This window comes from Neovison vison, chromosome 6 (genome assembly GCF_020171115.1).
Source record: "Neovison vison isolate M4711 chromosome 6, ASM_NN_V1, whole genome shotgun sequence".
NCBI lineage: Eukaryota > Metazoa > Chordata > Mammalia > Carnivora > Mustelidae > Neogale > Neogale vison.
In genome coordinates, this window is record NC_058096.1 from 51,018,567 (window position 1) to 51,033,695 (window position 15,129).

Genomic DNA, 15,129 nt, shown 5'->3' on the forward strand with positions numbered 1-15,129 from the left:
TTTTAGTGATTATATTCTCTATGATCTGAGTAATATTTTGGGTTATTTGATTGTGCACTCAGTAACATCTCTAATTGTTACTAAGATTGCTGTTTCTGGATATCTTAATATTACTCTGAATAACTTAATAGTTACAGTTTTGAATTGGGAGTTTTTTACACCTTTATAAAGTTAGTGTGTTTACTTTTATTAATTAAAGAAAAAAATAATGCAAATGAGGATGAAATCTGTATTTAAGCTTTCTAGAGAAAATGTTTTATATTTTTATCTCTCTTTTTAATAGGAGACTATTAATGTGGCAGGAGCAGTTAGAGTCATTATTAGAAAAGTCCTCTGTCCACTCTAATACCACCCACAGGTAAAACAGCTAGAACAGAATATTTTGCACCCCAAAAGATTTTCTCTAAATAGTTTACATAGAGCAAACAACACAATAGAGTCACAGTTACATTGAGAATTTCTGCTTCAGTGGCAAGAACATTTCTGTTTCAATGGCAAGATGAAGACTTGTGACAAAAATGTTCTGTGTCTAACATCCTCATCAGCACCCTATGACACAAACTATCTCTTTTAGAAAACAATACCTCAGTGTTTTTACATAATATAACCACAATCACGATTTTACAGACTTATTTCATGATTTCCTTTATCTCTGTGGCACCGGGTGTTTATTTCCAACATTGAGCAGGTTAAAATGGATTGCATAAGTGGGTCTCAGAACTAGCCTACATTTAATTTTTGGATGCCAACAGACTGTTGTCACACCTGAGCATCCTGTGTAAGTTAATCTTCTGCTATGAACTCTCATCCCACTCTTGCCCTAGTGAGGTCAAAGCTTAATTCAAATTGTCAACTGTCAAACAGCAGGGCCACCTGGATGGCTCAGTTGGTTAGGCAGCTGCCTTCAGCTCAGGTCCTGGGGTCCAGGGATCGAGTCCCACATTGGGATCCCTGGTCAGCAGGGAGTCTCTTTCTCCCTCTACCACTGCCCTTCCCCCCCTGCTCATGCGCACTCTCTCTCTCTCTCAAATAAATGGATAAAATCTTAAAAACAAAAACAAATTGTCAAACAGCTCTTTTCATGCAACATATTTAAAGAATCTTTGACTAGGGATTGCTAATTAAGATACTTACAGGACTCAGACAATTATGGTATATCAATGAAACTATATCAGTGAAATGGGTCAGCAGGAAGGGAAGTTCACACTAAAATTCAGTGTCAGAGGGACAGTAAGAAATGAGGGGACCTGGAAATACCCACACTCTTTAAAGAAGAACATCAATGACCTATATTCAATCAATTGTAAGAAGGTGTCATATTGACAAAATTTCCAATATTTTCAAGAGGAAAGTCAAAACTCTATGTAAATTTCTTTTTCTTTTTTTCCCCTAAACTTAAGGTGCCTTGTGAGCTCTCAGTTTTTAGTTCTTGCTTTACATAGCAATTGGTACTAGAAACAGGTGCTATGAAATCCTTTTTTTTTTTTTTTTACTAATGAGCTACTAAACTAACCATCCTACTCGGAAAACACTTCAGGCTATTTCTGAAGAGTGTAGAAAGTGCATCATGCCTCTATGGCTGGTTCTCATGCACAACTTTGATTTTGTGAGTAAGGTCTAAAACCTGTTTTTCTCATATGTGTTCTCATAAAAGTTCCCTAACTGATGGTAGAGAAAATGGAAGAGGACATTTAAAAGCTAAAATTATTTAGTTCATTGAACTAACATCCTCAATATTATTGAACAATGTTTGGTTCCCAAAATGTGAAACAAGTACACTCTTGTATAACATGTGTCTTGCAAATGTGCTTTTAGGAATGGTAATGAAAAGAAAATCTGGCCCATTTATTATATATGGCTTTGAACAATTCAACTGAATATCTCACTTTTTTTTTTTTAAAGATTTTATTTATTTATCTGACAGACAGAGATCACAAGTAGGCAGGGAGGCAGGCAGAGAGAGGGAGGAAGAAGGCTCCCTGTTGAGCAGAGAGCCCGATGTGGAGCTCAATCCCAGGACCCTGAGATCATGACCTGAGCTGAAGGCAGAGGCTTAACACACTGAGCCACCCAGGCGTCCCTGACTATCTCACTTCTTCTTCTTCTTCTTCTTCTTCTTTTTTTTAAAGATTTTATTTATTCATTTGATAGAGATCACAAGTAGGCAGAGAGGCAGGCAGAGAGAGAGGAAGGGAAGCAGGCTCCCTGCTGAGCATAGAGCTTGATATGGGGCTGATCCCAGGTCCCTGAGATCATGACCTGAGCTGAAGGCAGAGGCTTTAGCCCACTAAGCCACCCAGGTGCCCCTCTCACTTCTTAAAATATCACATTTTCAACTGTAGTGTTAAAATGCAAAGCCAACCAATGATATAGGAAAGATGATATGGCCTATTCCTTCAAAAGGATAACTCCATTCAGGTGATAGAGTCAAACTTCACTTAGACTCAGAAAATTTATTTTCTTTTGGCATTAAACAGGTAACCACCCTTCTTTTATTTTCTTAACTATTATATAATGTCTTAGAAGTACTTATAATGATTTCTACAATCAACCTTAAATCTTAATAGTGAAATTAATCCTTCTAGGTATTAATTATGTAAAAAGCACTCTGGAATTTGAGGAGGTGTTTGTTATAGTATTGAATTAATGATTAAATAATAATTATAGAATATAGTGAATAAGGTGAATAGTGCAATCAAAGTACTTGTAAAAAATTCTAATGTACAATATTCTGACAGCCTCCCTGTGGTTGGCTCTAAGCCAATAAGGAACTCATAGAAAAAAAGGGAAGACATAAGTATATAAAAGAGAACTTTAGAAAAATCAACTGTATCTGTGTTCAGGTTTTCAAAATACTAAATCTAGGATCAGTCATATGCTAAAATGTGCAGAGCAGAATATACAAAGGTAAGGTTTCAGGGATGCTACCCAAATGTCTTCTACCATTATGACTGCTTGAGTGTCATTCTTTTGGGCATTAGGGGTGTGCTGACTTGAATGTCTTAGGAGGTCAAACTATATTACCCCAACAGAGTAACATTTTTATTTACAACACTGGCTAGCTGGTATTCAGAAGATGTTGATGTTGATGTTATTAAGTAGAGATTAATACAGAATACTAAGTAACTTGCCTTCCACTATGCTTGGAAAAATCAAAAACTGCTCCTTTGAAAGCCTACCCTTACATTCTCAGTTACCCCTTTTTAAATATTTATATTCATATTCAAATTCTCTCTCATGGATCATATTTAAATGATTGTTTTGTGAGTTCTTGTTCAAGACTGCGACATTGGTAGACCCTGAACTCACCTCCTCCACAGAATACACCAAACTACACCTATTTATACAATGGTTCCTCCTAAAGAACTGAGGGCAGACTAAACAGCGACTGAACAATCAAAGATAAAAGGAATAGCAAAAGAACAGCAAAAGAGATGGACACACAGTAACAAGGGAATCTTACCCCAATGCTGCAAATGACTATGGGAAAGGATGATACTAAGGAATCCAGAACAGATCCTTTGTCCTTTGGTACAGATAAAAGCCATAGTTTAAAAGAGAAACTAGCATATAAAAGACACAAAATTAGAACTCTGACAAGAGGCAGGGAAGCTACAGGAAAGCTCTCCAGGTCAGAAGGACTGGAGAAAAACATGGTTTACATTCTCATCCTTACCTTAAAAGTCTAAAGTAGAACAGGGTCTGGATGCCACAGCAGTTAAGTCCAGTCATCACAGTGGGCTTGCAACCTCAGTGAGACCAGGGTACACTAGCCCACACTGTCACTTTGTGGCATGGGTACACAGAAAACAAGCTTTGGTTTGGGGGTTTGTTATATTGTTGTTTTGTTTGTTTGTTTTACTTTTTAAAAATTGTCTTCTTTTCTTTTCTTTTTCTTTTTGGTTTTGTTCTTTTATTTCTTGTTCTCTTTTTTATTTTCTTCTTTTCTTTTTTTTTCCCTTCTATTATTATTATTTCTTTCTTTATTCTTTCTGTTAAAAGCCATGGTTTAAAAGAATAACTAACATATACAGCCACAGCTCCAGGCAGTCAGCAAGTCATGAAGCACACATAGTCTGCATGGGAACATTATACATAAGACAACTTATGTATCACGACCCCAGCCAAAGGCAGATGCCTAACGAACTGAGCCACCCAGGTGTCCCAAGAGAAAAGATTTTTTTAAAAAAATGAGGATAGATTAGGAGATCTCTTGGACAACACCAAGTGAAGAACATTTGCATTATAGGAGTCCCAGAAAAAGAGAGAGAGAGAAAGCTTACTTGAAGAAATAATAAATGAAAACCTCTTTAATTTAGGGAGGGAAACAGACATACAAGTTCAAGAAGCACTGACAACTCCAAACAAGGTACTCAAAGAGGCCCATACCATGGCACATAATAATTAAAAAATCAAAAGTTAAAGATAGAGAATCTTAAAAGCAGTAAGAAAAAAACAAAATTCACCTACAAGGGAAACCTATAAGTTTATCAGCTGTTTTTTCAGCAGAAATTTTGCAAGTAAAAAGAGAGTGGCTTATTGTATTCAAAGCACTGAGAGGAAAATACCTACCAGGAAGAACACTCCACCTGGCAAGGTCATTATTCAGATTTGAAGAGAGATAAAGAGTTTCTAAGACAAACAAAAGATAAGGGCAATAAACCAGCCTTACAGGAAAAATTAAAGGGACTTCTCTAAGTAGAAAAGAAATGCCCATAATTAGACATAAGAAAAATATGAATAAAAGATGTAACATATGATAATATATACATAAAATGTAGAGAAGGGAGTAAAACAGCAAGTAAAAGAAAGAAAGATTTTTTTTTCTTTTTCCTCCTCTTCCTCCTCCTCCTCCTTTTTCTTCTTCAAGAGTGTGTTAAAACTTAAAAGACCAACAAATTAATATGGACTGCTATTTACTTAAAATATTATATATAAATAATAAAATAAAATAGAATTTTATATCTGAACCTCATGGTAACCACAAACCCAAAACCTAAAATATATGCACAAAAAAATAGAGAGAAAGCCAAACCAAACGTTACTGATACTCACTGATCATAAAGAAAGAGGGCAAGAGAAGAAACAAAGAACTAACAAAACAACCAAAAATAAATTGGAAAAAATATCAATAAGCACAACCTTTTGATAATTATTTTAAATATGAATGGGCTAAATGTTCCAATCAAAAGCCATAGAATGGCAGAATGGATAATAAAACAAGACCTATCTCTAGTGTGTCTATAAGAAACTCACTTTAGACCTAAAGATGCATAAGAATTGAAAGTGAAGGGTTGAAAAAGCATTCATCATGCAAATGAAAGTGAAAAAAAGCTGGGGTAGCTATACTTATATCAGACAAAACAGAATTTAAGACAAAGACTGTAACAAGAGACAAAGTAGGGCATTACATAATAATAAGGACAATCAAAAAACATATATATAATAATTGTAAATATCTATGCCCTCAACACTGGAGCACCTAAATACATAAAGCAAATATTAATGGTTATAAAGAGAGAAACTGATGGTAATACATCATGTTATAAAGTAGTAGGGGACATTAGCTCTCCATTTCATCAATGGATAGACTATCCAGATAGATAATCAATAAAAAAAACAATGTTTTTGAAAGACACATAGGACCAGATGAATATAACAGATATTCACAGAACATTCCATCTAAAAATGACAGAATACACATTCTTTTTAAGTGTATATGGGACATTCTCCGCAATAGATCACATATTAGGACATAAAACCAGCCTAAATAAATTTAAGAAGATTGAAATCATGCCCTATATCTTTTCTGACCACAATGATATAAAATTAGAAATAAATCACCAAAAAAAATGAGAAAAACACAAACACATGGAGACTAAATGACATGATACTAAACAACCAATGGGTCAATGAAGCCATCAAAGAAGAAATTTTAAAAAATACATAGAGACAAATGAAAAAGAAAACACAACAGTCAAAAAGCTCTGGGACGTGGTGAATGGTTCTGAGATGTAAGTATATAACAATATAGGCCTACCTCAAGAAATAAGAAAAAAATGCAAATAAGCAATCTAACCTTATACCTAATGGAACTAGAAAAAGAACAAAGAAAGTCCAAGGTGAGTGGAAGAAAGAAAATAATATGGATCAGAAAAGAAATAAATGAAATACGGACTTAAAAAAAATAATAATAGAAAAAATAAAACTAAGTGCTGGTTCTTTGAAAAGATAAACAAAACTGACAAACCCTACCCAGACTCATCAAGAAAAAATGAAAAAGGACAAAAAATAAATAAAATCAGAATGGTGAAAGGAGGAGTAACAACTGAGACCACAGAAATGCAGAGAATTATAAAAGAATGCTATAAAATATCATGCCATCAAACTGGACACCTAGAAGTGGATAAATTCCTAGAAATATACAATCTTTTACAACTAAACCAAGAAGAAATAGAAACAAAATGATAACAAATGACAAAATTAAATTATTAATAAATAAACTATGAAAAAATAAAATTTCAGGACCAGATGGATTCACAAGTGAATTTGACCAGACATTTAAAGAAGAGTTAATACCTAGTGGGAGGAAAAGAAAAAAAATAGAAGAGGAACAAAAGTTTCCAAATACATTCTATGAGGCCAGCATTACCCTGATACCAAAACCAGGCAAAGACAAAATAACCCACAAAAACAGAAAACTACAGGCCAATATCCCTAATGAACATAGATGCAAAAGCATCAATAAAATATTAGCAAACTGAATACAATAATAGATTTAAAATATTATTTACCACCATCAGGGATTTATTCCCAAGAGGCAAAGATGTAAATCAATCAACGTCATACACCACATCAACAAAATGAAGGATAAAAATCATATGATCACCTTTGTAGGTACAGAAAAAAACACTTGATGAGATTCAACATCCATTTATGATAATAAGCAAACAAACAGAAAATAACTCTTAATAAAATGTGGTTAGAGAGAAGATACTTCAAATTAATAAAGACAGTATAGGAAAACTCTCAGCTGACATCTTCCTCAATAGTGAAAAACTGAGTTTTCCCTCTAAGGCCAGGAACAAGACAAAGATGTTCCACTCTTACCACTTCTATTCAACATAGTACTGGAAGTCCTTGCCAGAGCAATCAGAGAAGAAAAAGAAATAAGAGATATCATATTGGAAAATAAATCAAACTATAACTATTTGCAGATGACATGATAGTATATATGGAAGATCTTAAAGACTCCACCAAAAAACTATTAGAAATAATAAAGGAATTCAGTAAAGTGGTGGATACAAAATTAATACCTAGAAATTGGTATTTTTCTACACTCTAACAATGAAGTTTCAGAAAAAGGAAAATAACAATAATGCCAACATTTAAAATTACGCCAAATAAAATAAAATAAAATAAAATACCTAGAAACAAACCTAACCGAAGAGGTGAAAGACTTGTATTCTGAAAACTGTAAAACACTGATGAAAGTAATTGAAGATGACACAATCAAATGGAAAGATATCCCATGCCCATGGATTGGAAGAATTAATATTGCCAAAACGTGCATATTATCCAAAGCAATTTACAGATTTGATGAAATTCCCGTCAAAATACCAACAGATTTTTTTTCAAAAACTGGAACAAATAATTCTAAAATTTGTATGAAACCACAGAAGACTCAAAATAGCCAAAGCAATCTTGAGAAAGAAGAACAAAGCTGGAGGCCTCAGAATTCTGGGTTTCAAGATATACTACAAACCTGTAGTAATCAAAACAGTATGGTACTGGCACAAAATCAGACACACAGATCAATGGAACAGAATAGAGACCTCAGAAATAAACCTATAGTTATATGGTCAATTAATCTATGACAAAGGAGGCAGGAATATACTGTGGGTAAAAGATAGTCTTTCAATAAATGGTCTGGGAAACCTGAACAGCTATATGTAAAAGAATGAAACTGGACTTCTTTCTAACCATGCACAATTATAAACTCAAAATGGATTAAAGACCTAAATGGGAGACCTGAAACCATTACACCATAAACATTCCAGAAGAAAATACAGGCAATACTATCTCTGACATCAGCCATAGCAACATTTTTCTAGATATTTCTCCTCTGGCAAGGGAAACAAAAACAAAAATAAACTATTGGGATTACATCAAACAACAACAACAAACTTCTGCACAGTGAAGGAAACAATTCAGAAAACAGAAAGATAGCCTACTGAATGAGAGCAGTTATTTGCAAATGATCTATCTGATAGGGGTTAATATTCACAATATATAAAGTATACAACTGAACAACAACAACAAAAAACTGAATAAAAAATGGACAGAAGACCTGAATACTTTTCCAAGGAAGACATACAGGTGCCCAATAGGTACATGAGAACATGCTCAACATTACTTATCATCAGGAAAATGGAAATCAAAACTATAATGAGATATATATCACAGATATATATCACAGATATCACACCTGTTAGAATGGCTAAAATCAAGAAGACAAAAAACAGTAATGATGGTGAGGATATGGAGAAAAAGGAATCCTTGTGCACTGTTGACAGGAATGCACTGGTGCTGCCACTGTGGAAATCAGTCTAGACATTCCTCAAAAAATTAAAAATAGAAATACTATATGATCCAATAATTCCACTATTCACCCAGGGAAAAACAAAAACACACAGTCGAAGATATATGCTCTCCTATGTTTATTGCAGCATTATTTACTATAGCCAAGAAATGAAAGCAACCTAAGTGTCCATCAACAGACAAATGGATAAGGAAAAAATGGTATATGTACAAAAGAAAATTACATAGCTGTAACAAGGATGAGATCGTGTCATTTGAGACAACATGGATAGACCTAAGGGGTATTATACTAAGTGAATTAAGTCAGCTGAGAAAGACCAATATATGATTCTGCAATCTAAAAAAATGAATTAACAAACAACAAACAGAATCAGAACTATAAATACAGAGAACAAAGTAAGGATTACCAGAGGGCAGGCCATGAGGGGCTGGCAAAATGGATAAAAGGTAGAGGTAGATACAAGCCTCCTATTTTGGAATAAGTAAGTCATAGTACTTAAAAAGCAGAGTGTGAGGAATACGGTCAATGATATTGTAATAGCAGTGAAACGGGACAGATGGTAGCTATACCTGTGGTAAAAACAGTATAATATATAAACTTGTCAAATCGCTAAGTTGTACACCTGAAACTAATGTAACATTGTATATTAACTATACTCAAATTTAAAAATATATATATATGAAAAAAAGAAATAATCGTGTCACACACACACACAAAAATACTTGCCAAACAAGGAAGATGTTAAAATAAAGGGATTAACATCCATAGATAAATATAGATCTCTACAGATTCTTCTTATAACAATTTTTCATAATTTGTATAAAATATCAAGTTTGAGTGTGCTTTCTTAAAGCAACCATTGCTATTTATGATAATTAAATATTTCATTTATTCTTCTATATTGTCCTAATAGGCATCCAAAAATACATTAATGAATGCATGAATGACCAAATAATTGAACATGTAGGGAGGAAAGGGAAATACTGGCATAGAAATGAAATGGCAATGAAGACAAACTCTATGATATAAAACAAATGGTATGGATTTGTACTGACATGGACGTGGACTTACATGATTCTCCTCCTTTAGTTGGGTAATTTGGGCATGTTTCTTAGCATTATAATATTTATTTGTGTTTGATCAATTTAGGATGATAAAAACATAGCAATTGACTAAAACAATTTCATAATAAAGATATTTTCCCATGCCAGTGTTTACTGGGGGACTACTAATGGTTGAACATTCACCAGAAGGATAGCATGGGACTCTGTTACAACTCATTATGCACAAATATTCATATTGAAGAATTGATTACATTCCAAGCCTTTCTTTGCCCTTACTCAGTGGTATTTGTTTACTAAAGTATGAAATAGAAATTCTTTTTTAAAAAAAATCAGCCTTAAAAAAGAAGGAAATTGGGACGCCTGGGTGGCTCAGTTGGTTAAGCGGCTGCCTCCAGCTCAGGTCACAATCCCAGCCCCAGCGTCCTGGGATCGAGTCCCACATCGGGCTCCTTGCTTGGCAGGGAGCCTGCTTCTCCCTCTGCCTCTGCCTGCCACTCTGTCTGCCTGTGCTTACTCTCTCCCTCTCTCTCTGACAAATTAAAAAAAAAAAGAAGGAAATCTTACCATTTGTGCAACATGGATAAACCTGGAAGAGATTATGCTAAGTGAAATGAGTCAGTCATTAGAGGGCAAATACTGTATAATTCTTCCTAAAATAGTCAAATTCACAGAAGCAGAAAATGGAACGGTGTTTGCCAAAGGGATATGGGAAGGAGGAACTGGGAAAATGTTGTTCAATGGGTATAAGGCATAGTTAAACAAAATAAGTTCTAGAGATCCATTGTACAGCAATAGTACAAGATGACAATACAGTGTTGTACAGTTAAAATTTTGTTAAAAGTATAGAACTCGTGCTAAATGTTATGACCATTAAAAACAGAACAAAACAAAGGGATGCAAGAAATCTTTCAGAGATGATAGATCTCTGTGGGGATGGTATCACAGGTGTAGCCATGTATGTGCAATCTGATCAACAGGTATACATTAAATATGTGCAACTTTTTATATATCAAATATACCTTAACAATCCGTTTGATTTTTTGAAGAAAAATTTGTTTGACTTTACATCAATGATGATAAAATGTGCTTATTTCCTAAATCTACATGGTATACGGCTAGGAAAACATAAATTTCCTAAAGAAAAAAAAATGTAAAACTGTTACTTGTCATTGCATTGGTTTTATCTGAAGACTGATTTACTCAGTGGTCTCAAGAGTCAGGCTCAGATATCAAATCTGCAACTGCCACTCAGAACAATGTATTACTTAAACTATAACCCCTGGATGATTTTACTAGTTATCAGGCACATTTAGATACGGCCTTAAGGAAAACATATACTGGCAACAGGTCTTTGGGGGAAAGGGCGATATACGACCTTGAAGCTGAGCAGTACGACCTTGAAGCTGAGCAGCTGGAAATGCCTGGCTAGCTCAGGGAGGAAAGCTGCCTGCTTCCCTTTTCTGTTGTCTCTCATTTCTCTTTCCAAAAGGCCTGTTGTCAGTTAGATGAGTCCTTTGAATGTGCTGGGTTAACTATAAACTTTACCCTCCTTCTTGTTTGTCCACAAGATATGTGACTGTTTGACCTTCATCCGCTCTGTTGGTTATTGTTTCTATCTAATAAAAGAGAGACTGTGGAGTTGCTTGGTGCCGCAGTCTTTTCGACTGTTGTCCCCTGCTCCCTTTCTTTTGCAGCTGACTTGTTTGTGCCTAATTCTTCTGTTCACCGACTGGAAGCGGCAAAATCTGTGCCAGAGATCTCTAAGACCATGTCCATGCTCAATGATTCATTAGAACAATTCACAGTGCCCAAAAGCTGTTATCCTCATGGTTATAATTTGAACTATAACTATATATAGTTAAAATTAGCAAAGACAAAAAGGCATGTGGGCAAAGTCTGACAGAAACCAGGTATAAAATTCCAGGTGTTCCTTCCCAGTGGGGTTTCACAAAGGTATTTAATTGTCCCACGAAGAATATTTAACACTGTACTAGAAGTGTTGCTAATAAGAGAAGCTCACTTGAGGCTTTGTTTCCAGCTTCTTACTGGGAATCCATCACATAGGCCATGCAGTACTTACATGACTAACATCAGCTCTCCAGACTCAAGAGTCCTCATAGCAGAAACCACAAATCACATTGCTAGCATAAACTACCTGGTCAGACTTGTACATCATGGTCCAATGCCTCAGGCTTACTAAGAAACTCGTATCAGGTAGAATAGTCCAAGGACTCATAGTTCGGCACCTAGAAGCTGGATATGGGCCAGTCCTGAGAACAGGCCTTCCTGGAAATGTTTATGATTTGACCAACACAAGCCTGCTGAATGAGCACTTTCCTGTATAATATCTAAAAATGACAATGTCTAGAACAACAACATGAAGAAAAGAAACTCCATGAATTTCCATCTCTAGTGTCTCTTCCACAAGAGTCTCATTCTTAGAAAATTTCTCAGGGTTCTTATCTCTAAAACAATCCCAATCAAGAGAAATAGGATTTCATAATTGGCTTTAATTTTGAATTAGTATCATCTCACTGAGGGCAATATTAAGTACAAATGGGGTTCTTTTAGGAAGGGGATGTGGAATTGAATTGGGCAAACATGTTTCCTCCAACATAATTTTTAATACTACCAATTCCTATGGAATGAAATATAAAATCATAAGCAACAAGGTTATTCTTGGATTATTTTTACATATACACACATACATCTATATACATGTATATATCAGTGTGTGTGTGTATCTGTATCTATATATCAGTGATACTCTACTTTAAAAGAAGATATTAGAAATAAACTGAAATCCTATAATACATTACTTTAAGTGTTCTTACTGTCAAACTTTGAGATCCTTTGCAATCATATATATGTACACACACACACACACACACACACACATTTTCCTGAATAAACTGCCTTCTCATTTTTTTTTATCCTTGCCTCCATACCTCTTTTTAATCCCTGGAATGTGATTGTTAAAATCTCATGAAATATTAATGATCCTCTGGATCCAGTTTCATTCATTCCCAGAAGATTATGTTCTCTTATACAAGTTTCTAGAGAAAATTGATGTACATAAAAATTGTCTCCTATCCTGAATACCTTTTACTTATTTGTAAGGCTTCCTACTACATTTTATCCTGCTGCCTAATGTTATCATTCATTCCAAAGAAATTCCTTCATTTTATATATTTCTAATCTAACTTCCCAGACACTTAAAATTTTAAGTTTGTCTTCAGAAAATGATCAGTGTTTTACCCAAAGAAATAACAAATTCTTTTTAAACACTAGACACAAAATTTTGAAGTGGATCTTCAAATCATATAGGTATATACTAATTCTACAAAAAATCCTTCATCTATTCTTTGCCAAACTGGCTGTATCTTCTACTGTTTCCTTTCTGTTTTTTCTTCCCAATACTCTTGTTCCTTTCGAAAGAATTCAACTATAAGCTTGAAAAACCCGAGGAAATTAGAAGATATAAAAATACAATTTTGTTGAGGACATAATATATTTGATTAACAAATGAGAATGTGACAAAAGTATTTGAGGGTTTCCACAGTTGGCCTCAACCTGTTTATCTATTCTATGTAACTGACCCTTTCTCTCTATTCCTTTCACCACCACGTTGTGTACAGGCCCATATTACAAAATTCCCAATGCTTTATAGAGTTTTTCATTTCTTTACGTCTTTACAATTCCCATTTTCTCTGATCTCATCTGCTTGGGTGCCTCCTATGCTCCTTTATTTAGTTAGCTCAAACATCACATTTTGCTGGGGACCTTTTCAATTTCCCTGGACAAAATCAATGATTCCCTCCTCTAACATTCCATAACAGTAGGTATAAATCTCTATTAGTTTGTATCACATTATATACATATTTGTACCCCTTCAATCTCTAGCTCAATATCTGGCTCATAATAAATGATCGATATGTGGACTGAGAGAGTTTTAAAGAAATACATCAGGATGAATACAGAGGGCTGTTATAAATTAGATAAAAGAGTGATTCATATGGGTGTGGGGAGAGCAGTGTTGTGAGTTAGAGGAGTCTTCACAAAAAGTGACGTGCAAAGGTCTTATAAATAGAATTCTTCCATCTGGAGAATTACAGGAAGAACATTATAAACAGAAAGAATTCATAAAAAAGTAACTTATTTCATTAATTGTATTTTCCACCAGCATCAGAAACCCATAGAAACGGCTTAAATTAAAAAAAAAAAAAAATCTATTAAGGAAGATATGTCTGTCTGTCTTTCTATCATCTGTTTATAATTCTCAGAGAACTATAGGTAGGCTTCAAAAATGGCTTACATCAGGGAATAAAACCCTGCAGAGGCTTCCTTTTTCACTTTCTTTTAGGGATCAGCTTTCTCTGTTATTCTAGTCTACATGTAGATTGGATAGTTTGGACTATAAGAGGAACAGGGCTTTAAGTCAGACTCAACTCCAAAAAGATCACTCTGCAGTGGATCAATAGGTTACCAAAATCAGTGTTTTCAATAAATGTGAGAGTCCTTCTTCTCTAACTTGTCCCCAGAATTAATTCCTCATCTGGCTAAAGCCTGTTTTCATTTCTCAATTATACTTCAATGCAAAGAAACGAGTAGGGGAACCCCTTATTCACCCTTCCAGTCTGAAACATTTCTGTAAGTTTTTTTACAATTTGCTATTGCTGCTTTGTAGGTGCACAAATATCACACTTCTTATGGTACATATTAAACGTTTTTAGACCTAATGTGGAAGGAATTTTGTAAAGATGAGATGGTTTCTGCAGAGAAGAGGGTGTTCACACAGAGAAGAGGGTGTTCACACAGCTACCCAAGAAGTATCTGTTTATACTAACAGTAAGACAATCTACAGTGTAGTTACTTTGTGTCTTGATGTTTCCAGTTTGAATGTCTGAAGTCTTGCCAGTACATAGGAATGTTCTGAAGTTATGCAAATTATTTCTGGGTATATTTCTTCCTTTTTTTTTTTTTCTCATTCTCTATTTCCTCAGTTGGGTCACAGGCATTAAAATCAGAGCCTAGAGGACTTCTCAGAGCTTCTGTAGTCTGGAAATTTTGTAAGTACTAGAATATTCTTAGGCAGTTAAAGATTCAGGGTAATACTTTTCTGAAACAATTAGAATCTGTCTGCTTCCTCTGATAATCTTTTCTCCCAGGAGTTGCTTTTTACTGATGATCAAGGCAGATGTTTATAGATAGCTGTGTAGTCCAGATCTTGTCACTCTGTTTGACTAGACAAATATATCTGAAATGCTGCATATGAAAATGAATATCTTGAAGCTTTTTATTAAGGGAAAAACATTTTGTTAATGTGTATAATCTTACTCTACATGAGTTTTTCTTTTTTTTTTAAGCTCTTTATTTTATACTAAATTTAAAACTTAAATTGGTAACATATCAGTATGAAATAAATTAAACAAATATTTGTCAAAACACTGTTTTATTTTATGT